The sequence below is a fragment of the Homarus americanus genome, unplaced genomic scaffold (genome assembly GCF_018991925.1).
Source record: "Homarus americanus isolate GMGI-L3 unplaced genomic scaffold, GMGI_Hamer_2.0 scaffold56333, whole genome shotgun sequence".
Classification (NCBI taxonomy): Eukaryota; Metazoa; Arthropoda; class Malacostraca; order Decapoda; family Nephropidae; genus Homarus; species Homarus americanus.
Window position 1 is genome coordinate 11,291,469 of NW_024734940.1, and position 24,314 is coordinate 11,315,782.

At 39.9% G+C, this 24,314-nt stretch overlaps 1 long non-coding RNA gene across 5 annotated transcripts in view; it reads left to right on the forward strand.

The window, feature by feature from the left end:
• The first annotated feature begins 746 nt into the window (after positions 1 to 746).
• Positions 747 to 24,314, forward strand: part of LOC121870650 — a 59,964-nt gene continuing 36,396 nt past the window's right edge. For 3 of the 5 annotated variants that reach the window (XR_006089741.1, XR_006089740.1, XR_006089739.1), the window contains exon 1: positions 747 to 932. This is a non-coding gene — a long non-coding RNA (uncharacterized LOC121870650). Of the gene's footprint in view, positions 933 to 7,952; positions 8,808 to 14,900; positions 15,341 to 24,314 lie in introns of those variants that run through there. The other 2 variants (XR_006089742.1, XR_006089743.1) reach the window with 2 other exon arrangements.

Below are 24,314 nucleotides of genomic sequence, written 5' to 3' on the forward strand. Positions count from 1 at the left end.
TTGTGTAACTGGCTTTCAAGTGTGTGTGTGTGTTTTATTTCGTGTTTGTGAGCATCATGCGGCCTCTGCTGTGTTGAGATGGCGACGCAGCGCTAGTACAGTAGAAGTAGTAGTAGTAAAAAAACTGCCCTCTCTCCACATCCACCAAGAGTGATTTTTTGTCTAGATTTCTCGATACCTGTTGGGTTGTACAGGTGAGCGTAAACAGTTGTAATAAACCTCTGTGCACCACGTACAACATTAATATGGCTGTCAGGTTATCTCAGGTGGGTCACAGATCACCTGCCCATACCCCTGCAGTACATAGATTTGAAGTTATGTGTTGGGGGAAAATAATTTGCGAAAAAGATCTCCCCATACTCCCATTTAGTGCATCATCACCCCTAGTTTTGTGATGTAATTTATTTTTATTTTTGTAAAATTTTGTTCAATATAATAGATAACAATTAGAGTTTATATACAATACTATGTACCAGCCTCACAATCAATAATTAGGTGCTGTACAGGGCTGGTGACACGTTTTGACACGTCCAGTACGGGTGGGAGGGCGCCTCATCTCTCTTAATTTTTAAACGGATATAATATTTCCCAATAAATACTAAGTTGACGTTAAGTCTTTTCCATTATATATAGCATAGTGTATATTAAGATGCTTGTGCTAGAAAGAGAACACGTTAACACTCTTAACTAAGCTCCCAAAATAATAGGATATATTGTAGGGTGGCAACACTGTGGCAGACGACGCAGCATAAGTGAGGTGAGGAGAAGGGTTGAGGTTGAGGTACAGTTGTCGAGTATCTGTGTTACTGTGATGTCCGTGGCCGCTTACTTACTGTATTGTGTGTGATGTTTAGTGACTATGAAGATCCAGAATCAGAACACAGCATGTGGAAAGTCCCCAGCACTAGATATTGGCTGCCTACCCCTATGGTGTAAGTACATTTCTCTTGTGGCTGTGAACGTGCCAGCTACGTCGACTGTATTGGGATTTGTTTTAATTAGTAATTCATCTCATTAAGCTCTCTCACCGATAAGTTTACGAATTAAACATCACAGAAGTGTATATATATATATTGATACTTGTTTATAAAGTTGGAAAATCGAGCGTTAGCCTATAGTTAATTTTGCAGTCTTAAAAAGTATACTGTATCATATTTTGCACATAAGTAATGCATAGTTGTACTTTAACCAGACGGCGGCGAGGGAGAGGGCTACAAGCTTCATCTTGCAAGGATAGAAGCCAACCCCTCCCCCCCCCACCCTCCCACTCCAGCCAAACACTTGTTCCAACCTGTTATTCTCTACTTCACTCGCTCACTGCACATTCGCTAATATTATCGTATCTAGGTTTTCATGTATTAAGTAAATTATAGATTTTAATGAAAGTGTGATGAAACATTTGTATCTGTGAAAGGCATAAATTGTTATTGTTTTTGATGTTGCACTTGTTACTAGGGGAGCTTGAGTTGTTGGTGCCGCATTATTTAGTAAAATAAACACTCAACTTTATTTTAGTGTTACTTGTCAACGGTTTATAAACAATAAATAACTTTTAGTTAATACAGTTTTTATTATAACAAAGTGAATTAGAAAAAGGATTACTAACAATTAAGTTTAAGTTTACCTTGTGAGAGCGGCAAAGCTCGTTCTCTGTATTATAATCGTGCGTGATTGTGTGGACATGTGGAGTGCTGGAGACAATGTAACATGTACTGTACTGCACATCTCCAATTTCTGGGTCTTTCTACAGCAAACTTATATTTAGGTATTTTATAATTCTAGTTATTCTCATAGTAGTAGCAGTATCCTGGTGTAGATTATCCCTGTCGGGATTTATTGCCAGGCTCGGCTCACATCTACGCGTTGACTTTTTCGAGGCGGTTCTTGAACTGGTTAACGGCTGTTGCTTGAGCTACATACTGATCCAGATAATTCCATTTGTCCACTGTTCGTTGACTGGAAGCGTGTCTTTTTTCTTTTATTTGTTCTTTGCTTTTGTAATGTGTGTTTATGGCCTCTACTTTCTCAATACTATCAATCTCACCTCTGATACAGCGTCCACCTCTTAGTATTATCATTTAACAAAAAATTCTCTCAAATTCCTTTACAACTGAAAACCTGGAACGTTAATGTGGCATTTAAAAACTCACGCACTGTAAAACAAATGTTAATTAAGAACTCCCCCCAACAACGCAGGCGGCTGCATTTACAAGGTTCTTTGCAAGGAATGTAATATGTTCTACTTAGGCCAGACGGGTAAAGATCTTATAACTAGACTTAAACAGCATAAATATAGTGTTAGGACAGGCCAGGAATCCAATGCTCTGTTCATTCACATGAGAGATAATAAGCATTGCATTGACTGGGATAATGCCTCCTCAATATTACCTTGTAATTCAATTGTCATTAGGAACATTATAGAATCCAGTCTCATTAAACATACCGAATCTGTCAACATGAATTTGAGTAATGGTATGTACAAACTGGATAATTTTGTGATTACGAAGATTTGTAACCAGGTGAGAAGGTTGGGTCATCTTACCCTACGACCTGACTACGGACAGCTGTTGTGCTTAGAGATGGCATGGTCAATTTTTTTTATTAAGAAGATTAGTAAGGGTCACTGCCTTATGACTGGAACATTGTAGGCACCTGCTGTCCCTTAGGGACTTGATCTCACTCTCCTCTACTGTATATATTAGTCTTGTCAAGTATTTCTCCTTAGTCTGTACTCACCCCTGAAGATATGAGTTACACGAAAGCGATTGGGAACTTCGTGTTTTCTTGTTCCCTTGTGGTTATCAGCATATACTTGGATCACGCGTACCTACAGTGATTTACTTGCATATATATATATATATATATATATATATATATATATATATATATATATATATATATATATATATATATATATATATATATATATATATAACGCCATAGTGAGTTTCCCTTCTCACCTCCATCCTTGCTAGATCTCCTTCCTGTACAGGTACGCATGTATGTGAGCCTAACACAACTGGCCACATACACTACGCCACACTATAACTGGAGGCCAAGCTATGATCACCTTTCTTATGCACAGATATAATCAGGACTACTTTCCATACTTTTGGGACTTTTCCACTCAAAAGTGATACTGTGCATTGTATATATGTGTTAATGGACATGCAAGTTGATCAGCTGCCTCTTTCAAAATTCTTGCTTGTGTACCGTCTGGCCCCATTGTTTTATTTGGGTTTAAACTCCATAACATCCTTTTCACTTGCTGTTCTGTCACTTCAATATTATATATACTACAGTTTGAAACAGGACCCTTATACTGGAATGGTTCAATAATTATCACCCACGAAAAACATTTTTGCAAAATCATTAAAATAAAAAAATCTTCATCCTCGTCTACGTTAAAGACCGACTTAAAATAGTCATTTAATATTCATTAGTTTCCTTATCAGATTCTGTGCATTTTGAATTGTTTGTCTGTAATTGTAACACGGGCACTCTTGATTTGTTTTTACTGTTTATATATTTATAAAATGATTTAAGATTTCTCTTTAAACTCTTCTAAAGTTTCTTTTGACTCATTTAATGTCTTTTGCTGCTTGATTTATGTTTTAATATATTCCTTAAAACTATGATCATTCTTATTTGCCAAGTATCTTTTCCATGCACACGCCTTGTTTTTAACTGCTTTGTCAGCCACTTTGTTCCACCACATTGGTTTGTTCTTATTATCATAATTCAAACACTTTTTAGGTATATATTGATTTATAACATTCAATGCACTATTATTTAAAATCTTCCACTTTTCATCAATGAGGTTTATATTTAAATCATACATTTCAGTCCAATCATAAGTCCCTAAAGCGTTCCTGAGCTCTTGACATCTTCCTTTTTTGAAATCATAACTGAATCTCGGGGTGATTTCTGTATGTTTAACTCTCACAACATATTCCCATATCATTACAGCATGGTCATTTCCACCTAGTGGCTCCTGATAGTCAATATTTAATACTTCAACATATACATCCACAATAAGTAGATCTAGTAAACTGGGTTCATTTTCACATCATTTCCTCGTGGGAGTATCAATGATCTGTTTCAATAGTAAGTCCCTTAACAGATCCCAAAATATTCTCGAAAAAGAGTTTTCACTATCATTAACACAATGAGTGTTCCAGTTAATTTTGGGTAATTTAAAATCACATAATATTACGTTTCCTCGTGCAAGGTTAGTTGCTCTTCTTATCATTTGTACTAGTTTATCGTTCATTCCTGCTCCCCGACTATCCTTTCTGTAAATAACTCCAGCCAGAATTTTAACGTCCTCACTTTAATCCAGCACCATAATGCATCCTTCACTCCTCTGTTTATAAAGTTCTTCACATTCTTCCAGTTGTAGCTTATTTTTTAAAATATATGACTACTCACTTCTTTTTTCCTGAGCATTTATGTAAGTTTTACACATATATCGTGGAATTCTATAATTTAGTGGTGATTCACAGTCTTGTATCTAAGTTTTAGATACACAAATTATATCTTGGTTTGTATTACCTACTCTAACCTTCAGCTCATCACATTTACTTACTTACGATTCTGCATTCGTGTACAGTACATACATTTCAAGTTTTCCCTCTATGAAGCTAGGTTTATTTACGTTTAATCTCAAATCTGAGTTAGAATTAAAGTTTTGCTCATTTGTACTTTGCATACACCTCTGAAAACTTTCACTTCTGTGACTATTTACATTATCTTCACACTGACATTTCCTTGCTCCTCTAACATTGTTCATGAAATGTTTGGCTTCCCCCTTCCCTCTTTAATGAAAATTAATTTATATCCTATTAAGGAAGACAATTGATGAATGAAAACTTCATACGATCAAGCAATGGAAAGTAATAGGGGGAATAAAACAAAACATTAATTTATAAGAATTAAGCATTTTTTAAAGCATATTACATTGCATTTTGTTTAGTAATGTGACTTAAAGTAACTGGTATGTATAAGAAACACCCTTTTAAAAATAGTCTGTTGACCTAAATAACACGACTAACAAAGGGGTAAATTTTGTACTGTATTAATTTTGTTGCTAGCAAGTCGGAGGCATTACGTCATGCTTACGTTTTTATTGTATTATCTTTATACATTTATTATTTCGTGACTGTGTTTGCATATCCAACATCTTAATACGACATTTAATTAAACCTACCCGTCGAAACTGATAAACATTAAAGTGGAGTGTTATCGGTGATGTTAACCTAAAATGTAGTTATATCTACTGTATTTACCAGTTACTAACAATGACCAGTGTACCCATGTGTAGGTTGAGTTATATTTCCTATATCTTCAGAATATTTTGACATCACAGTTTAGTGTTAAACAGAGTCAGTTTCTTGTGTGTGATTTTTTCCTCGATTGTAAAACATGAATTACGTTAGTGATTTACGGCAGATAGTTATTTGCTGGTTTTAGTGATGTAAACTTGTAACTTTAATATATTGCAAAATTTACTTTCTTACTGTAACTTACCTTAGTGTAGTGTTATGACTTTACCTTATTGTTATGATTTTACCTTTGTTATAACTTTACCTTTTTGTAGTGCTATATTTAGTTTTATATCTTTACCTTAGTTTTCTATGATCACTGGTGTCATTACCTTCTTCCAACTCGTTGTGTCAGGTTTAATAATCCGATGTTTCAATGTTGGCGACCTTTAGTAAGTATGTATATACAGTATACAGTAATCTGATGTTTCAGTGTTGGCGATCTTTAGTAGGTATGTATATACAGTAATTTGATGTTTTAGTGTTAGCGACCTCTTTGTGTTGCTACACACTAGATGTGATAAGAAAAATTGCTGATTGGTGTTAGATTTTTTCAATCATATTTTATTTTTTGTTAATTGTTAGTGAAAAAAGAAGTTGGCATCTAGTGATATTATGAACTGCGCAAAATGGCGACGCCTTTTTGATTCCGTCAAGGACAAGGTTCAGCGCAAGTTTGCTTATACTGTGAGGACTATACGTACAGCAGTCCGTGGTGAAACATGTTCACTGAATGCTTTCTCCGTTAGTTTTTAATATTATACAACTTTACTTGTGGTAGAGTGTCAGGTGTCATACATGGCTGGCTGTGGGGCCGCCTCCTATTGTACAGTATTGGGAATTCCTGTTGCAAATTATTTATTAAAAAAATCAACAACACAAATGCATAGGTTAGTAACTAACCTATGCCGTTGTTCCCCCACAGTACAGTTTATTCATATAATAGTTTAGCATTAAGCACTGATCAGTTTGGGTGGCTTAATTTTAAGGTGGAATAAGTTGCTAATCAGGTGATTCGAAAAATAAACCAACTTCCTATTTATATAGTGTCCATACATTTATATTAATAAGAAAGTAATAAAGAAATGCATATGTGTAGTGCGATGCGAGAAGGATGGCGTTAGTATAGAAGACATTATGGTTTAATTACACGGAGTGCACAACGGTTTTTGGCATACTCTACGGTGGTCTAGTCGTTGGTATAGCATATGGCGAAATACACCTACTAGCCAGCTTCTGTTTCTTCTGGCAACACTTGTTTAAATATTCCTTACGCTGATATTGAGATTTTCTTGGGATGTTGTTAACTTGAGCGTAAAGTAAGCATGTTATTAGCCTTAGATGAAGTTCAAGAAATTTTCTTTTGAAGACTTGAATACTGACCAGTTTACCATTACGACACAGTACCAAAGACTATATTATATAGTCTTTGACACAGTACAACACACTCCAGGGAAACTTAAATTTTAAAAACGTAAAGACTATTGTGTTCATTCATCAGTAATGGGATATCAGTCCCCCATACTAATATTGTGCTGTACTGCCAGTCAGTGAAACGTGATTTAAATTCTACTACCGTTGATTTTCAAATTCTAATTTATAAAATTTAGTTTTATAGCAGTTTTTTTATAGGTGGAATCAGTCGCATGAACTATATTTTTAATAAATATTTTAATCAGTTTTCACGAGGGAATATCTAAATATGATTACCGAGGTAGCTATTATCTACAGTATGGAGATAATGATGAAAATAAATTGTGTAAACTATTAATGACTGCGAACAATGTTTGCAATCAAACGAGTCGCCAGGTACTGAAGTGATATTAAATGAGTGTAAGGAATAGCATAGTTTATAGGATTACGTGTTATGGTAGTGTAAAGATTTTTTTTTTATACTCGACTGGATTTGTCTTATTTGCAACAGATTCGTCAGATGTAAGGTAAAAGCGATGAATATGTACATTGTAGTAACATTATTTAACGATTAATTTTATCCAGGTGTCGCTTTTGTTTATTTTTACCTAATTGGATAGTTTGCTTCCAGTTTCCGCCATGGGAGGGTGCGGGAGCCGGGAGGTGAAAGTTGGTCTTCAGTGAAGTGGGTGGTGTTGGCGGCTTGGCTCCTCATTTAACATCGCCGGGGAAGGTGTGTCCTGCGGTGTTCACTTGTTGCTTCATGTGAGGCTTTCCTTGCTCAATTCTTTCGGTGCAGTGGCGCTATTGGTGTTGAGGTGGTTGGTGCAAGTCCCGTGCATGTTACGGCAGGTGAGAAGGCGCTGCGCTTGCCACTGTCCACTGCGCCACACTTGCCGCCACGCGTCCTCACATGCGAGGCCCACACACCTGCCCAGTGCCGCTACCACCCGTCACATCCTCACTCAGAAAAGGTGTTCGTGCAGACCGTGATATAATAAGTATAAACTTTTCGCAGTTAGAACAGAATTACGTAAAGATATACATTACTTTGATAGAATAAGGAAATATTTGTACAGTATTTGTCTTCTACCTTCACTGTACATGTAAGTGCATGTTGGTGTGTGTCATCGTGAGTGGCTGACACGTCGTCGCCCACACCACTGCGTCACCCGCACCTCCTACAAGTGGCCCACATGCAGGGCGACTGGGCGTCGGGCGAGTGACGAGTCAGTCGGTGTTAGTGAATGTCCTCCACTCGCTGGGTCGTGCTCGTGCGCCTCCCTCAGCACTCGTAGCAGTAGTCGACCTCAAAGTGTATCTCATCCACAATTTGTTTTCTTTATTGTAAAGTAAATTTGTTTTTAGATGTTTACCCCCTTCATTTTGTTGTAAGATTTCGGGTATATGCATAACTCAGAAAAGACTACAGTACTAAGGCTGAGAAAACATGGCGTGTACTATACTTTGAGTACTATGACATCAGTGTCTGTGATAACACATGTGTGAATACGTTTATATGTCAATTATGATGGTGAAGGCAGTTCGTGGTCGTGTGTACCAGCAGCAGGTGACGACAATGGGCATTCATAGACTCGTGATAAGGTGTGATATAACTACACTCACCAGCGTGGTCACATTTGAAACGTGATGGTTTGTGACGCACGCAAGTACACAAACGCTTGGATGATTACATATTAGAGGCGTAATAGTTCATATTAGAGGCGTAATAGTTCGAAACAGCCACATGTGTAATTGTAACTGGTTTGTGTTAGAGCCACAAGTGACGATGATTTGTATTACACCCACGTGTGACGCATAATGGTGTGTTTTACAGCCACACAAAATGGTGTGTTCTACGGCCACACATCAAACATAACTGGAAGCGTCTTTTCGGCGCCGTGCTAAATGGTCTTAATCGTCATTACACCTCGCTTACGACCATCTAGCACGGGTGTTGCACTGACCTGTGACTTCAGAAGCAGCCTCGACGAGTCAGCAAGGTGCTCCTCCACTCCACCGTCACTACCTTCTCCACTACGGAAAATTCTACTCCAGGAAACCCTTCAAGTAACTCAGTGTGCCTTTTTCATGAGTAGCTATTTTTGCTCTTTTTATACAAATATTAAGTTTAAGCCGAATATGTTATTGTCGGTTGCTAAATAGGGTGGTGTACTGTTAAGGAAAATGTGTTGGTTATATACAGTGATATACCCAATATTATACTTATGCTTGTGGATGGTGTCTTGCCTCTAGTTGGAGTATATATTTTAAGATATTGGAATATGTAAGACAGGTCTCAGTGTGTATGTGTCAGTAGCTGGGATGGTAGTAAATAACCCGCCAAGGAAAAAAAAAGGTTTCTTAAATTTTCAATTATGTAGCGTAAACATTAACTTGTACTTGTTATGGTTGTGTAATATGACAAATTGCAGATTTTAAAAACAAAGTATTTTTTATTTCTGTTTGATGAGAAAATCCATCGATATGTTTGATTATTGAAAGTTATACCATTGTTATCGTAGGCACCTCGTCGAAGGTTAGGGTCATTAATTGGAGCTCTAAATTTGCAAGGTAACGCTGTAGGAGCGACGTTTCATTTGTAGTTTTACCTTCGCTGTAGTAAGAGGGAGTCATATTGATGTTCACTTTTCCATCCAAACGAGCATCTGCATTTGACTCTCATCTGTTTTTATCATCAGGATTACGCAAAAAAGTATTCAGCGTAGATTAATGAATTTTAAGAAGTTTCTTTTAATATGCAGTAACAAGATAAGATGAATGCAGACGACGCAGCAGCTATCCTTGATACTCTTATTAAAAAGGGAAAAAAACATAAATAAAATAAAAAAGATTGTAGACTTGTAAGTGGCTGGCGAGGACTGAAAGTGTTTATTATAGACTGGAGCTTCGTGTCATTAAAATTAATATAGTGTTAGCCGTGTTTTGACTCTGGAATCTTGCTCGAAATCATTCGGAATTAACGATCACGATCGCCCAGTTAAATTGTTCCAAAAACGTGCTAGAATTTCTGGAAAATTGCTCGAAACAACTTTCAGTCCAGGAATTCCTCATAAAAGCGCTCGTATGACAGCGCCATAAAATCAGTCTTGGTGGTGGACAGATATTTGTATCAGTTAAATTTCATCGTCTTGTGTTGAGGTTGGGAGATGTTGATGTTATAATGTATTACTGCACTTCAAGAACAACTTAAGTTGTATTCTAGATTAGTAAGTAATCAAATACACATTCCGTGGTTCAAGAAACGTTAAGGTTGTTAAATTTTAGATAAGCACCATAACGTTCGGTATTTCCTTCCCGTGGTGACGTCAACACAAGCTGACGAACAAAGCAGGGAAAAGTTTTGTAGTGAACTTTGTTACAGCTGATGTATTGTGTAAGGTATTCTACTTAAACGCACGAGTCATCAACAGTTTAAAACGAAGAGAGATGCATGTCCTTGGTTTATTATAACGTGATGTTGATGTTACGACTTACGAGTATAATGTATTAATACGCATCAATAACTGAGGTATTTTAAACACGTTCTAGTTCACTAGCCATCAGGAATTGAAAGTGATGGGCCTTCATCTTTCTGGTTAAGAATGAATGAGCTGTGGAAATTTGTTCGGTTGCTGGTTAGGCAGTTTTTTTAGCCCAACACCAGCAGGAGTTAATAGAATATGATGAAAGTTTGTGGAAACGTTAAATGCACTCTATTAAATAGGTAAATGGAACGAGAATCAATTCAGTATCATTATGTATGTTTTAAAAGGTCTTTCTGACAAGTTAGGGTTTGGTAAGTTACATTAGGTTAGATCAAGTTCTAATAGGTTCTATGCATACTCATTTCCTTTTATCTCTTTAATAGATTGTTAATAATGTTTTCACAGTTTCGTCGGACTGTATCATCTTTTGATGTTATTGTAAAAAAAATAATAAAAAATACCTAACCGATAACCGGACAAATGTTATAAAGTATGGCTGTGTACAGAGTTCAACAGTACAGGTTAGTTAACATATGTCATCCGATTCATATTACGCTCCAGTCAATAAAACATGTAGCTATGATCTTTCTTAAGTTACCCACAAAAAGTGACGTATTTTCTCTGGTAAGGAGACACCATCCATTTTCTTTAGTATTACCTGAAGGGCCAGCTTGATAATTATGTAATGTATGTAAATTGAAAGTACGATGTAACCTGTATGAGTCGTCCTGAGTTAGATATACCTACTGTGAGCTGAAGCATTCAATTTGTATGGAGTAGATATTGAAGGCTTCATTTACCTACAGTATACTTGTACGGTAGTGTAAATAGTGTTAAGATGATGTGTTTTGAGGGCCAAGTAAACAGCTGATCTTTGTGTGGCTTCTCGTGAAGCTATGAGATAACCATTCAAAACTGAAGTAGTATTTCCTTGATTTACAGACCTCAGAGAATCCGATGAGTTTATTGAAATTATTGTCGTTTTTGTATTTTCGAAACTCCTAAATCTTGTTTGAAGAACATGTCGAATGTAGAAAACTTGAAGTGTAACTTTAGGCGGCGGCACACTGGACACTTTCCTCCAAACATGTTGCCCGTTTTTGCTGGCCGTTGACCTAAACATTCAGCAAGCAGCAGGATTTCTGCTGTTTCTAGAAATGGACTACGGTTTGGCCAAAGACTATAAGAAGGAAGACAGGAAAACAAGGCGAAAACCGCGGGCTCAACAGATGGCGTTGATCGGCGCTCAGAGGCTCACGTTTTTTCGGTAAAGATAGACGCTTTCTCGTCTTTCTTATTATAGTCTTTGGGTTTGGCGGGATCTTTACTGGCTGGATTAATGCTCAAATGAGCTTCATATCATTTCAAATAAAATTTGGAATAAATCATGAATCAATAAAAGTTTAAAATATGACACAAACGGTGACATATTTCTATTTATTCGTCACTTTAAAACTTCATTATTATTAGTAGTATTATTAAATCATTATTCAGGGTCTAATTTGACCAGCCAGCTGCCACCACTTTTGAAGAAACTTCACGACCACCCATTTGTCTTTTCTTTAGCTTTTGCAGATGCCTCACTTGCTTAAGCAATTGAAGAACTATAGCACATTCCTGCAAGACCTCAACTACATAGTGCGTTTTTCCCAGCTGAGAAGAGATCCCCCCCCCCTTAAGAGTTACAGCTGATTGGTTGTTGTAAGTCGGTCCGATTTCGTCCTGAGGTAATGATGTATTTCTAAATGAGTTTACAGTATTCATAATCGTTGGGATGACTGTTTCTGACGAGAAAGATATTTTGCTAAATTATATAAGGATACATACATTCATTATTTTAATCATGAGCACGTAGGAAGTTTATCAGAAATCTTATACATGAGTTAATTGTTAAACACAGGTAGCAAATTTACGCTTTCGGAGGACTCATTTAATATATCTTTATTTTTACCCACAATAAAGCATACTAAGACAAATTACGTATCCGTAATACTAAATTACTGCTGATGCGAGAGTAGACAGCATATTGTAGCGTCTGCTAGAAATCATATGCAATCATATTTCCCGCCTCTGCTGACGGCTGTTCGCTCGAACGGCAAAGTCTGTCACACTCATCCACCAACTTTCAGGGGCCGTGTAATATTTGAATGTGATTCTGTTCTTTTAAAATGCCATTTTTTGCATAATGCATTATTATTTATACGTAATTTATCGTAGTATGCCTCAGTATGGGTAAAAATAAGTATATATTAAATGAGTCCTCCGAAATCGTAAATTTGCTACCAGTGTTTAACAGTTAATTCATGTATAAGATTTCTGATAAACTTCCTACGTGCTCATGTTTGAAATAATGAATGTATGTATCTTTATATAATTTAGCGAAGGAAAGTGCCCAGTGTGTCGCCGCCTTTATACTCTTGGGAAGAACGGATGTTGTGGTCTGGAGCTCCAGGCTGCTCTGCCCAGAATGGGACTGCCTACCTGGGAACTTGACATCAATTTAAACTTTGCATTGCAAAGCTCGAACATTGATTAAATTGGGGTCTGCCCATATCGTCACCAACCTGCTTCGTCACCACTATTTTTAACCAGTCTCGTAACCACTGCTTTACCCCTTTCATCACCCCCGTTCATTCACATCATTATATACACTAAAATAACTGCTGCTTGGGATTATAAAAAATAAAAAAACACTTGAGACAATTTTTTAAAGACGGAAAAAAATAATCGCCTGCAATCATCTCATGCGCGGTGTCTTATGCGCTGGTGCCAAATTACCATTTCTGTATTTTGTTTATTTACCAATGTTTTAATAATTATCTTTTAAATAATTAATATTCATGTATAATAATAACAAAATACTTCTCGAGCCATCTGTATACATGTGTAATTTCTATTCGTGTAAAATAATAACTTACAATTTGTCATTAATACCAGTGACTGTTAATGGTGAAACGGATTTGATAGTGGTGACGAAATGGGATGTATCCATTAAATTGTAACTTAATCTTAAAAAGTCGAAATAAGCTCATAGGCTAATTTTCACAGCCCGAGGTGCGAGTTAAATTAAGGTGACCACCAGAAGTTGTTTGTTGATTTTATTGATTTTTGCTATACCTATTGTGTTGTTGATTTTAAGGATATTAAAAGAAACAACAACTTTCTTTTATGATTTTAAGTACTGTATTATATTTGATTTTTTTTATTTTCTCTATCCCGTTTCACAATTCTCCTTCCGGCGCCATTTTTTGTTGTTTATCTCACTGAATCCCTTTTCAAGAGACGTTTCCTAAATGATGGTGAACGCTTCCACGTATTCCTCCTCGCCATTGCTGATTTATATCAACCTTAATATTAAGGTAAGTTGTTTAACACATAAATTAACACGATCATGCAAAGAACCTGATCTAAAATACCCTGCCTGGATCACCTGAAGAATTGTCACCCCAGAGTCCGGCAGGATGACAATTCTTCATTGGGATATCCTGGGGCGACGATTCTTCAGGTGGCAACACCTGGGGTGACAATTCTTCAGGTGGGGTCAGGACCCTCCACGGTTGTTAATCTTCGGATTAGTGGAGTCGGGACCCTCCAGTCAGGTAGGAGGACTATATAATAGTAAGTGGGCTCAAAAAAATTTGAATATAATCATCAGTCGACCATGGCACGCAATACCTTCCCTTCCTATAATACTCAAAGTGGTACAACAAGGATCAGTCATTCACAGTGATGAGTGGAGAGCATACCGCAATATTCAAGGTCTTGGATACACGCACAGAACTGTGAACCACTCAATCAATTTTGTGGATGTGAATACTGGTGTGCACACACAAACGATTGAATCATATTGGAACAAGAGTTACACCAAGACCATGCTTGGCTGCAAACGAAGCTTTTTAAATTCTTGCCTTCAAGAATTCATGTGGCATGATCGTTTTCTGATAATCCTCTGGAAATTTTATGTCAACAAATAGCTGTTCAGTACCCTTTGTAATATGCATCACAATAAAGATGCATAACACAAAGGAATATATTTATGTTATCCTAATTATACAAATTATATTCACTGTGGGCTGGGGTGACGATTCTTCAGGTGGAGCAGGCTGGGGTGAGAATTCTTCAGGTGGGATATCCCGGGGTGACAATTTTTCAGGTGGACATTCTGGGGCGACGATTTTTCAGGTGATCCCCCTGCCTTTGGGTATGTTAGGTCAGGTTCTATGCATTGCCGTTTCCATTTTTTTGTGTTTAATATGATATTAGTGTGCAGAAAAAAATTTCAACCAATTCGGATAATTACTTCTGGTGGTCACCCTCTTCTATACCTTTACTGAAATTAATATTTAGAAAATGCACCATTTTTTTTAATGAACTATCCTACCTAAATTATATTTTTTTTATTCTTTTTGTGAGATTTCAGACGAGTTGTAATTGCATACCAGTGTAATTTTTATTTCATGCATTCCTACATTGATGCCATAGCAATTGTTTTGACCACTTTTTTTTAATGTCATTGATACTTAGACATTGAGTGTGACAAGTGAACATCTGCGTTTTAATGGTGTTGGGGGCAGTGATTCACTGCCGAGTGTTACAGGAAGTGCCATACTGTACAAAGGTTATGTAACCAATGTTTATTTGTCCCAGTATCATTTATTTGTTGTTGTAAACTAGAATAGAAACTGTTAAAGTTCTCAGTTGATGTCAGTTTTTTTACAATTGAATTTATTGATAAAGCACGAGTTCACCCTTCATAGGGTAAGGACGTGTGTAGTCAGCGCTGCCCGCTCACGTGGCTGTGGTCTCTTGACCAAGGAGACATCTGCCAGCCTGGTTTGTCGGGCCCTTCTCCATCTCCTCCCCATCTGGATTTATCAACATCCTCCCACCAACAGTACAGTGCAAAGATTGACGATCAACCCACAACTGATATACAAAAGTGACAATTTCAACTTGAAAGGAAGAAACAACTGTTAGAGAGACGATCAGTACTTAGCTGTCAATGTTGACTTGACGCACCCAGCCTGCGATACACTCGCCACCCCCAACACTGGATGAGAAGCCAAGAAACACAACTACACCAGGAGAGAAATGAGGACTCCCTACCCCACCCAGGTGAGGAATTATGAATTCCTAACTACATCATATGCGGAAAAAGAACCATCTAATAATAATAATAAACGGTTTATTAATAGAGTTGCAGCTGGTGGCTGAAAATAAACAAACTTACATTTGATTTAGAAATTATGATATGCGTTGAATACATTTACAGGGCTGTACAGTACATAAATCAGGAGTTGTTTATTATTTTAACAATAGATAGGAATGTGCTATTCTTATATCTATCAGTGCGGGCTCTTATGGGCTGAATTTTGTTGTAGTGGCTGACTGCGCGAGGTGGGCGGGGGACTGCCGGTGGCAGGAGGTGGCGATGACGAGGATGGTGCAGTAGTCCACTGCCAAACCTTGCTAGTGCTTGGTGGTGGAGGTCACTGAGGGATGGCATTTCCAAGGTGGAGAGAGCGTTAATATAGCCGGAGTAGTCTGCGCCGAGCATGATTATGCAGGCCCTTTCCTGTACCTTCTCTAGCTGACGTTGTTGGGTAGAGTTGTGTGTTATTCACTTTTGAGACCAGATTAACATTTTCTTTGACACATTCTTGTTCAGTATTATCATTTATTTTTGTGATTAATCAATTGAGCATTACTCTGAGTACTTTTTGTGTATTGAAAATGTACATTGTTCATTTTGAAGATTAGAGTTCATTTTTGTTCCAGTCTCCTAGACTATTACTTTTTACTTTTGTACTTTACTTTTATCCTCTTCACTGATCGGCTCGTTAGCCGTTTGGGTATTCGGTCACGTCTCTCTTACGCACTTTTGGCAAGTACTGGGCATGCACCAGCTCCTGAATGTACCTGAACCTGCTCCAGTGTTGGTCAAGTCTTGTCTTGAAGGAGCTTACACTCAGTGCCGTCACAACACTTTCTGGTAAATTGTTCCAAGAGTTCACAATTCTCACTCCAAAAAAGTTTGCCCTCACAGTTTTCTGGACTTGCAGCTTCTTCAATCTTAAGCTGTGACCCCTTGTGGGGCGAGCGTCCGCCAGCTCCAAGTAAGGACACTCGACTGAGTAGTGCCCCCTGAGATGCTTATACACCTCAACTAGGGCCCCCCTTGCCTGTCTGTAGTATAAGCTAGGCAAGTTCAGGCTCTCCAATCTCTCAGGGTAGCTGAGGTGCCGAAGTGCAGGCACCAGTCTGGCAGCCCTCCTTTGAACATTTTCAACCAACTGACAGTCCCTAGCATATCTCGGGGACCAGACGGGGTGACAGTACTCCAAATGGGGAAGCACTTCACTCTTGAAAATCATTACAAGGGATGGACTGTATAGATATCTGAACGACGTTCTTATAAGACCCAATAATTTATTTGCCTGATTTACCTTCTTCTCGCAATGGCCCGAGAACTTCAGCTCATTGTCAACATACACACCTAGATCCTTCTCACATTCAGTCTCAAATAGTGCAGTTTCTTCATCCCGTTGGGACATATATTACGCCTCCTTACCGTTGGTACGCCCCAGGTGCATCCTCTTACACTTCGTGACATTGAATCTCAGCAGCCATTTCTTTGACCATTCTTGGAGTCCACAGAGGCCCTTCTACAGCTCTCCACAGTCCGCCTGGTTCTTATTTTTATGATTTATCATTTAAGCAGTTTTTTATGCATTTTTATGTGTCACTGTTGTGCCCCCTGTGCTATATAAGTGGTGTATGAGAGAAGTGAGATTAATCAAGTGTACAGTACAAAACATTTTTCTTACCAGTTTGTTGTGAAAAATTGGAGTGTATATATTTTTATAGGGTTATTACCTATTGGATGTGTGACTAAGCATTTGGCATTATTATGAATGATTTTTGTACGGGGACTGGATCAAGCGGGTTGGAAAGAAGTGTGATAATCTCAGGTCAGGATGGCTGAAGTCAGAGATAATCAGGAACCGGACACAGGTGACCCTTCCTAGTAGTGCATAATGAAGTCCTGCAAACTCTTCAAGTGCTGCTAGAACAATTTATTTTGGGACAATTAGCACTCACATTTACTGAGGTGACTTCCAATCTCCAGGGTGTGTTGTTCATTCCTTATATAATGCTTCCCCTTAACCCCAGTCACCAAATTCCTCTCATGCAATGGAGAGGTGGGAAGTAAGATGAACTGTGAATGATACCTTTGCAAGTGCAAGATCTTCCAACCTTCAGAGTGTACAAGTTTTGTCATCTCCTAGGTATAGATATCATAGTTTCTCCTTTACTGGGTACTAACGATAATCCGAGCTTGACATTTGATTATTTAGTGGGTTTGAAGGCTGAGGAGACAGTAGCTAACTTTTGTTATCGGGTGGAGTACGTCGTCAAAGATTCGGAGGATCAGTGGGAGGTGGCTACCAGTCGAATGGATAGACAGAGTCTACACCATGGTCAAGGCCAAGATTTGTCAAATTAGTCAAGAGGGTTGGGACAGTCTGAAACAAACATTAAGAACTTTATTTGTGGGTTGCATAACTTTTGAGGATGCCTGGTCTGAGTTCACCAAGTTGAAATATGAAGTGGATGATAATCCCCGCTGGTTTCTGGGAGAACTTAAAGCCAAATTTGCAGTTGTGGAAGGCAGGTTTGGGAGAATGCCAGGGCGAGATAAAGGCCATGAAATAGACAATTTTTGACGTTTTGCCGAGACAATTGCAAGCCGAGATGAAGTACAGTATATATATGAACCCTGTCCTGTAGAGAGTTTTGTGAATGTGTTGGATAGGCAAAGGAGGTTATATCTGGGATCTCGCAACATGGGGTCCCCATCAGTAAGAAAGGTAAATAAGGGAGCATGTCAAGTGAGACCAGTGTATGAGACTGTTGAGAATGAGGGTGTATCTCATCATCTCATGGGGAAGGTAGTGCACGAAAAAGAGTAAACACGCCATGGGGAACGAACGAACAAATTCCAGTTGCAACGCCTCGTAAAACTTTGGTGGCCAGCGATGTGGACCATATTGTTGGTATTGTAGAACACTAACTCACACTCCAGACACTTGTCCATTGCTCGCTTGTAAAGGTTCGTGTTGGGATTATATGAGAGTAGGATCCAGGAGATTCCTGCAAAACTGCCCCGGATGCCAAGGTCGCGCACAATTTTCCTGTTAATGACCGGAAAAGATTCCTTCCAATGATTCCCCTTTCATACATTTGCCTGTGGGAGGACGTAACTGTACAGCTTTAATTGATATGGGAAGTGAAGTAACTTTAATCTCTGAGTTTTGTCAGTACCATAGACATAGGGCCCATTAGGCCTTGTGCACACAGATATAAAGCATGTTACAGGAGATGAGCTGACTGAAAGGTACAGTACTAGATTAGTAAAGATACAAATAAACCCTGAAAATAAAATCAGCCGTCAAGCTATAATCGTGGATGATAGCTACATTGATGCTGATATGCTATTTGGAGTCGATATCCTTGGAAGATTTAGAGTAAAATGGGAACAGAGACAGAGAATTTTCATCTGGGCAGGTCATTCACAGGTCTGTGGGAAATTGTCGTTAAGGGAAAACGTGAGAGGAATTAAACGTATTAATCGATGCAATCAAAGACAACCACAGCATGTCCACCAGTGTTGACGAATATCCACCTTCATAAGAAAACAGTACAGTATTACCTCGCCATAGCTCACAGGTTAGGGCCATTAAAGTTAAGGCAAAAGAAGGTCATATCCTAAGCCTCAGGTTTTTGCATAGAAAATTCGAACAACAACCCGAGTTACGCGTGAGGGTACATTCTGGTTCATGTATCTGTGTTCCTCTTAATGCAACACAGAAGTCAGTTTGTTTGCATTCTTGTGCTATACTTGAGGAGTGTGAAGTAATTCCTGAAAAAGAGATTCCTTATTTGGATAATAAATGGGCTAACCTGGGGAACTTTCCACAAGTATTTGATGAGTTATGTAAAGTCAGTCAATTAAATTAAATTTCCTTGTGTGCACCTCATCACTTAGCAATACAGGCTGAAAAGGAGAATAGGCAGTCTTGTACTTTTGAAAGTACAGTAATTCCAGTTGATTATACTAGTGTACAGTATTACCCCGCCTAACGCGGTTTCACTTAACGCGTTTTCGCATATACGCGGTGCCTTGCCAGAGCTGAACTTTCACTTAACACGGATTTTTTCCACATATACGCGGTGAGTGTCCGGCTCGAGATGCTATTTTTAGATTTTGCCCACGCGCCACCCGCCCGCCTGCCTGCCTGTGCTCCTCGCCTCTCCCTCCTCCTCCCTCCGCTTGGGCAAGCCGCGCGGTAAGGTTGCGCAGTGTGTGTCTTTGTTGCGTTATCACTGACGTCATATGACGTATCGGACTGTGATTGGCCATGCATCCCTACCCCCCTCTGCTGCTAGCTGTAATTGGCTTAAAGTATTATGACGTGACCACCCCGGGGAGGGAGAGAGGGAGGAGAGACGATGCTTGACCTAGCTGCGGCAGTTTGATCCCTCAAGGACACACCGTGTAAACGCGCATCCATTGTTCCGTAAAATGGCTTCCGCCGGACCACCACCGCCCCCAGAGAGAGACCTTTCCTTACCTGGACCCAGCGGCACTAAGCCAAAGAAGATACGACGTTCATTAAGCTACGAGGTGAAGTACCAAATTGTTCAAGATTTGGAGAAAGGAAGACGGCAAGTTGATCTCGCGCGCCAGCATGGCGTCAACGAATCTACGATTCGTACGATCAAGAAGGATGCAGCCAAGATCAAAGAGCACATGAAAATCACAAAGTCTGCAGGTGCTTCATCTATCAGGTGTTGCCAGAACAGGGTGCTGGCAAAAGTGGAAAATTTGCTGGCGAGTTATTTGGTGCGTCAGGCGCGACGCAACATGGCAGTGGACACGCGCTCAGTGCAGGAGTACGCACGTGAGCTATACGCAGCAGTGTCACGTAAACTGGGAATTGCAGAGCCCAAACCCTTCAATGCTTCCTCTGGTTGGCTGCATAGGTTTAAGAAGAGGAACAAGATCACCAACATCAACATTGGTGGTGAGGAAGCGAGTGCTGACCGTGTGGCGGCTAGAGATTTTCCTCCGTTTTTACGTGAGATTATGGAGGAAGGACAGTACAGTGACGACCAGGTGTTTAACATGGACGAATCTGGTCTTTTCTGGAAAAAGTTACCTTCCAAGACCTTCGTTGTCCAGTCTGCCAGCAAGGTAAGGGGTCGGAAGTTGCAGAAGGAACGCATCACCGTCCTGTTTACCACCAATGCCTCCGGTACCTGTAAACCAAAGTTATCGGTGATTCACACAGCCCGCAAGCCGCACGCCTACAAGAATATGGACATGAACAAGCTTAATGTCCACTGGCTAACCGCACGTAAGGCGTGGATGTCCTCTTCTCTGTCCCTCTTCTGGTTTGACAACTGTTTTGTTCCCGACGTGAAGAAATTCTGCGAGCAACAGAATGTTCCATTCAGTATTTTGTTGCTCCTTGACAAGGCACCTGGACACTCGCCCCTACTTATGGATCGTCACCCCAACGTAAAAGTGGTCTTCCTTCCTCCCAACACTACGTCATTAATCCAGCCCATGGACCAGGAGTTGATCTGCAATGTGAAAGCTGCGTACTCTGCAAAGAAGTTCAAGCTCCTGAACGACTCTACCAACACCAAGGATGAGTTGCGTAAGCTGGGTGACACCGACAGCGAGAGCAAAAGCGACGAGGACAAGGAACAAGAGGCGGTGACTCAAGAACTTCTCGTCAAACAATTTTGGAAGAAGTTTAACGTTAAACAAGCTGTAGACTTCTTGGTGGAGGCATGGGATCTGCTGACTATTGCTACGATTCGTCACGCATGGAGACATGTGTTGCATGGCATACCAGGTGAGAGGAGGAGTGAACCTGTGACTGGTGAGGTTCAGACTGTTGCAGTAGCAGTGGACCTTGCCAGAGAAGCTGCGCTCAATATTACAGCTGAAGGCTTCTCCGAGACCACCAACGAAGACATCCTGGAGGTGATCAAAGATCCTGAAGTGACTGCCGACGAGATGTTGGAAGAAGAACACGCCAGTGAAGAGGAGGAAGAAGGTGCGTCATTCTCCGAAGAACCTAGTTTAAGTCATAGTGATATTAAGTGTGCCATAGAGTTTGCAGAAAAAATTAAGTCCGTCCTTTCCCGCGACAATGACGATGAACGCTATGAAGTCTTCCATACCCGACTGGTGCAGGCTATGGAGCCGTACATCACGGTGTATCATGACAACATCAAAGCCAGCCGTCAGCAAAGCATAACCGAGTTCTTCGCCCGCAACCCACCACAGCCAGCCCAAGCCAGTGATAGTGAAAGTGAAGTTGACTTTGAGGGATTTGTCAGGGAAGCCCTGACAACTGTAAGTGACAGTGATGTTGATTCACCTAGTAATGGTGATTCACCTGAGGGCCAGTAATCTGCCCTCTGCCTCGGAACCAGCCTCCATCCCCGTATGCCGACCCATCTCTTCTACTACCGTAAGTGTTCCACCTAACTTTTAGTTTCTCTAAGGTAACCTTCATTTTTCCTATGTTAACCTTTATCTTTCCTAACCTAACCTCTTCTATATTACTTGTTTTTTCATACCATCATAAAGTTAAGATAGAATTTTTACTACAACATAGTTATGTGTCGTCAAAAAGTGGAGTTTGGGGGTCGGGCTGGTTTCTATTGGAATTAATCCCATATGTTCTGTTGTTCACTTAACGCGGATTTCACTTAACGCGGGACCCTCTGGGTTCAATTGACCGCGTTAAGTGGGGTACAACTGTACTGCAAATTACTTGTGTGATCCATACAGTAAGACAGATTCAGGGGATTTCTAACTGTGATACTTTTTACTTACTTTTATCCTCTTCACGACTGATCGGCTCGTTAGCCGCTTCGGCGATCAGTCACAGCTCTGTTGCGCACTGTTGGCAAGTACTGGTTCCTGAATGTACTTGAACCTGCTCCAGTGTTGGTCAAGTCTGGTCTTGAAAGAGCTCACACCCAGTGCCGTCACAACATTCCCTGGCAGATTGTTCCAAGAGTTCACAACTCTTACTCCGAAAAAGTTTGCCCTCACAGTTTTCTGGACCTGCGGCTTCTTCAACCTTGTGCTGTGACCCCTTGTGGGGCGAGCGTCCGCCAGCTCCCGGTAATGACACTCGACTGAGTAGTGCCTCCTGAGATGCTTATAAACCTCAATTAGATCGCCCCCTGCCCGTCTGTAGGCAAGTTCAGGCTCTCCAATCTCTCAGGGTAGCTGAGGTGCCGAGGTGCAGGCACCAGTCTGGCGGCCCTCCTTTGAACATTTTCAACCAACTGGCAGTCCCTAGTATATCTTGGGGACCAGACGGGGGGACAGTACTCCAGATGGGGAAGCACTAAGATCGTTACAACGGATGGACCATCTGAATATCTGAACGACCTTCTTATAAGACCTAATAATTTATTTGTCTGATTTACCTTCTTCTCACAATGGCCTGAGAACTTCAGCTCATTGTCAACATACTCACCTAGGTTCTTCTCACATTCAGTCTCAAATAGTGCAGTTTCTTCATCCTGTTGAAACATGATATGCCTCCTTACTGTTGGTGCGACCCAGGTGCAGCCTCTTACACTCATTGACATTGAATCTCAGCAGCCATTTCTTCGACCATTCTTGGAGCTCACAGAGATCCTTCTGCAGCTCTTCACAGTCCGTTCTTGATATCCTGAAATAATTTGGCATCATCCGCAAACATTTGGATGGAGAAGTGTACAGCTTAAGGCATGTCATTTATGAAACAAACAAACAAACAGGGCCCAATACACTGTCCTGTGGTACCCCGCTTGTGACAGGTACAGATGATGTTTTCGTGCCATTAACCACCACACACTGCTTGCGGTCATGTAGAAAGTCTTCTATCCATGCTAGGACATTTCCTTGAATTCCGTACCCTTCCAGTCTGATTTACAGCCTTTCATGGGGGTACACTGTCGAAAGCCTTGGCAAAATCTAGGTATATATTGTGTATATTACCACCCCGTTCCAGAATATGGGTCCAAATATCCAATACCTTGAGCAGTTGTGTTAAGCAGGAGCGCCCCAGCGTAAAACCGGGCTGGCAATCATTTACAAGGTTGTTTCGTAGTAGGTGTTCCATCGCTGCATCTCCGATAATGCTCTCAAATACTTTACAAACTTGGATTTTTCAAAAACATCCTCTCCCTGTACCCTCACCTGGTTGGCTCTAAGGTCTTGCCTGGCATAGATAACCACAGCCCTCTTGCAAGTTTCTTGAGAAAGGTTTTGTAAATAAGTCATATTCATCAATACAGTACTAAACTCGCATGCCTCTGAGTCGATTCTCCTGTTCTTGTACAACAGTTCTACAACTCCTACTATATCGGGTTGGTGTACCTTCAGTAGTTTTCAAGCTCCTCTCTCTTATCAAGGAACTGGTTATTATTAGTGTACATGAGATTCAAATCGGAATTGGTTCTCGGTAACGTCTCTGTTCTTTTGTACTACGCACATCAATTAAGAGTGGAGTTAAGTTATCCCCTAAGAATTAGTGGCCCCAAAATTGGGCAGTATACTTGGTAGTAAATCCTACCCCCTTCTATTCTCAGCAGCTGCAGCATTTGCTAAATACACTGTATTAAACCATCATAATGTAATATTCTACAGATACCTATGCATCCAAAGAAATCTCCATGATGTACAGTCCCCTTCAGTAATGCATTTACAGAAGCTCATCAGCTTTTGTGCAGTGTGACAGCTCTGTACTTGTATTTGTTTACATTCTACAGAAGGAAACACAAATTAAAATATTAAGACAAATATCTCAAGAATAATGATTTGTGGAATGTTTACATAGGTATCTGTAGAAGATTACATAATGATGATTGTGAGTCTTGGGATATTAAATAAACAGTGTTGATGTATTAATTGTCAGAAGATGCTATAAAAATCTAGTGGATTGAAGATTTTCTCGCCAGAGGTTGGAATGTGTTTGTCTCCTATGAACGGTGCTGTTGCTGGTCT